This window comes from Arachis duranensis, chromosome 6 (genome assembly GCF_000817695.3).
Source record: "Arachis duranensis cultivar V14167 chromosome 6, aradu.V14167.gnm2.J7QH, whole genome shotgun sequence".
Lineage (NCBI taxonomy): Eukaryota > Viridiplantae > Streptophyta > Magnoliopsida > Fabales > Fabaceae > Arachis > Arachis duranensis.
This window is the reverse complement of record NC_029777.3, coordinates 93,407,088-93,411,153: the sequence shown is the minus strand read 5'-3', so window position 1 is coordinate 93,411,153 and position 4,066 is coordinate 93,407,088.

The following is a 4,066-nucleotide window of genomic DNA, read 5'->3' as shown; positions in this document are numbered from 1 at the left end:
TCAATGGGTCACCAACTAAATAGTTTAAGATGAAAAGGGGGTTGAGATAAGGGGATCCACTTTCACTGTTTTTATTCGTTCTTGTCGTTGATGCGCTACATAAAAGCAGTCAGAAACGGTTGTATATCTCCTTTTTTGGTTGGAAGGGATAATATAGAGTTGTCTCATCTTCAATTTGCTGATGACACTATATTATTTTATCCATACGAGGAAGTGATAAACCACTATTTTATGGTTTACAATGTGTTTAATTGTGTGGTTTTATCATGATCTTGACCCACTTATTCATATAATTAGTATGCATTTATATTTTCTTCCTAAAATTATTACATGATTGAAAACTTACTTCCTAGAGACTTTTAATTAGGTATTTTAATTCTCCTTTATTCCATTCGATGCCGTGATCTGTGTGTTAAGTGTTTCAGGCTTTATAGGGCATGAATGAGTTGGAGATTGGAAAGGAAGCTTGCAAAAATGGAAGGAACACAAGAAATTGATGAGATGACCAGCGAGAAGTGGCGCGACCGCATGGCTCACGCGACCGCGCGAAAGAGAGGAAATCGCAGTGACGCGGCCGCATGGCTTACGCAACCACGCGGATTGGAAAAGCATAAGTGACGCAGAGGCATGGACGATGTGCCCGCATGGAAAAGCAAAACCCGGAATGACGCGTCCACATGAATGACACGATCGCGTGACGTGCGCGATCTGCAGAATTTCAGAAGTCGCTGGCAGAGTTTTTGGGCCGGATTTCAACCTAGTTTTCGGCCCAAAAATACAGATTAGAGCCAGAGAACATGCAGAAACAGAGAACATTCATTCTATACAGTTTTTTATTTTGAGATCGAGTTTTTACTCCTCCTCTAGGTTTTCTCTCTACACATTCATAGTTCTTAGGATTTTATTTCTATTGCTTTTTTTGCATTGGGATATTGAGAAGAGTTATTACCTAATCAAGACTTCGTCATTCTAGTTCGTTTTCTTTACTTGGCTTTATTCTTCCATGTCCTTTAATTTAAGTAATTTTATTATTGGATTATTTTAGAATTTATTAATACAAGAATTACCTTTATTTTTAATTGATTCCTTTGAGTTTTATTTATCATGTCTTTCTTTAATTCCTTTTCCTATGTTATGAGTTCTACATTCACAATGAGCGAGTAGTTCCCTAACTTGATGGGGAGTTGATTGAAAGGAACCCTTGAGTTGGGATGCTTAAAGGAAAAATTGTAATTGGGTTCATTGTTGGAATGCCCTCTAATCACTGACACTAATCCTTTTCAAATGAGCGGATTGGAACTTGTGAATAGAAACCGCATTCCAACTTGTTTGACTCTCCCTTACCTAGTAAGGGATAACTAAATAGAACAACCTTCAATTAACAATTAATCTTGAGAGTACTTCAACAAGAATAGGGCTTCCAACTATCTACTCTCAGTCAAGGCTTTTATTTAAATTACTTAATTTCTCTAATTTAATTTCCTGTTTATTCAACTCAACTCCTTTGAAAACATCTGATTAATAAAATAGCACACCTTTCTACAACTCGTTGGGAGACGACCTGGGATTCATACTCCCAGTATTTTAATTTTAATCTTTGTGACAACCCTTTTAAATTGATTAGCGGATTTCTGGTTGGTTAAGAACTATACTTGCAACGCATATCTTATAACAATTCTTAATTCGCCAATTTCTGCCACGTCAATTTTTGGCGCCGTTGCCGGGGAGTTGCAATAGTGTGCTAATTTATTGATTGGCATTTATTTAATTGCAATTTTTCTTTCTATTTTGTCACTATGAGCTATACGTTTCTTTCGTTAAATGACGCGTTCATTTCTTGATCCAAGCTTGCCAGTATTTGATCCTGAGATTGAAAGAACTCTTTCACGTATAAGGCAAGCTCGGCTCGGCGAGTCCTCTTTGAGGACAAACCTGAAACATCATTTAAGGAAGAAGCAAGCTCCCTCTCTACTGATCTAGTTGATTTACGTGCAGGTGACATGGCAGCACCTAGGAGAGTCACTATCCAGGAGGAAAGAGACCCTGATTTTACACTACAACCATTCCAGGCATACCACCCAGCAGTGGCTGTGGATTTTGAAATAAAGTCTTCGCTACTCAACTTGATGCCCAAGTTTCATGGCTTACCTGCTCAAGAGCCTATCAAGCACCTTAGGGATTTTCAGACTGCCTGTTCTACTGTTAAGCGTGATGGAACTGATGAAATCTCCATTCTGTTAAAAGCCTTCCCATTCTCTCATGAGGGAAAGGTAAGAGAGTGGTAGTACACTCAACCCGGAACGACTGTTTCCAACTGGGATACGCTTAGAAGAGAATTTTTGGAGAAATTCTTCCCAGCTAAGGTTGCCGATAAACTGAGGAAAGACATGTCCATGATCGTTCAGGATAAATCTGAAACTCTCTATGAATACTTGGAACGCTTCAATAATCTTCTAGAAGCATGCCCACACCATATGTTTGACAAGATAGTGTTACTCGGCTACTTTACACAGGGCATGAAATCTCAAGACAGGACCACATTGGAAGGTGCTAGCAATGGGTCTATGAAAAAGTACAAGACTACGGAAGAAGCATGGCAATTGATTAGCGACTTAGCTGAATCTACCAGGAATCACAGGCAGAAACAAGGTCGGTCAAGAGCTGTTGCAGAGGTATCCACTAGCAAAGAGACTGCTGCTATAGCTCAGAGCTTATGTGAAATGACTAACTTGCTGAAGCAGATGCAGCTAAGTCAAAAACAGCCTCAACAAGTTCAACCTTCTCCACCACTGCACAGCCAGCAGTTGGTTCCACAAAGAGTATGTGGAATCTGTACAGATTACAGTTATTACACTGATGAGTGTCCGCAACTTCAACCGGAAGACTACACTGTAGCAGCCACTCATAACTTCTATGACCGCCCCAATCAAGGGTACAATCAAGGTGGCAGCTATAACCATGGATGGCAGGATAATTCTAACCAAGGTTGGAGGAAAAATCATAACAGAGGAGGCAGAGATAACAATAGATATCAGAGGTGGAATAACAATAACAACTTCAGGCAGCAGAATCAGAATCAGGCCTACAGAGCACCTCATTTAAGACAGCCTCAAGCACCTCAGCAAACCTCTCAGATCACTTATCCCTCTTTATCTCCTAACGATGAGTTACTACAATCTATTGATCGGAGACAACAGGCAATGGAAAACAACCTCACTTCTACTCTGAATGGTCTGAATTCTACTTTGCAAGCCCTTGTCTCACAGATTGGATCACTGAACAACTCCAACAACCAGTCCTCAAGCTCTGGTGGACTCCCCTCTCAACCATTGCCCAATCCAAAGGGTGGCATTAATGCCATCACCCTAAGGTCTGGAACCACATTGCAAGAGAGGAATCAGGAAGAGCCAAACCTACCAAAACACACCTCAGCTGAAGAGGTAGTGGAAATAGAAGATGTTGAGGAAGAAACAGGTATACAGGACATGGCTAAGGAAGAAAACGCTAGATCACAGGAAGAAGCACCAAAGGACGCAGACACTGTAGAAAACGCCATTCCTATTCCATTTCCACAACTTGCAAGGAAGCCCAGGAAGCAGCTGGAACCTAATCCCAAAATGGTAGAAATATTTAAAATGGTTGAGGTAACTGTTCCCCCTTTTTGATGTTATTCAACAGGTACCTAAATACGCAAAGTTTCTAAAAGATTTATGCATACATAAAGATAAAATTAATGAATTAGAAACTATTCCTTTAGGTAGTTCTATATCTGCTTTAATGGGAAATATACCTGAAAAATGTAGTGACCCAAGCCCATGCATGGTTAACTGTACCATTGGAGGTATGATATTTTCTGACTGCATGTGTGATCTAGGAGCATGTGTGAGTATAATGCCTTTGTCTATATATGATATTTTGAGGCTCCCTCCCTTAAAAAGGTCGGCAGCTCGTTTTGTGTTAGCAGATAAAAGTATTATTATAGTGGCTGGAGTGGCTGAAGATGTATTAGTGGGAATTAAAGGTCTCACTTTCCCCATTGATTTTTATATCTTGGAGATGTCCCAAA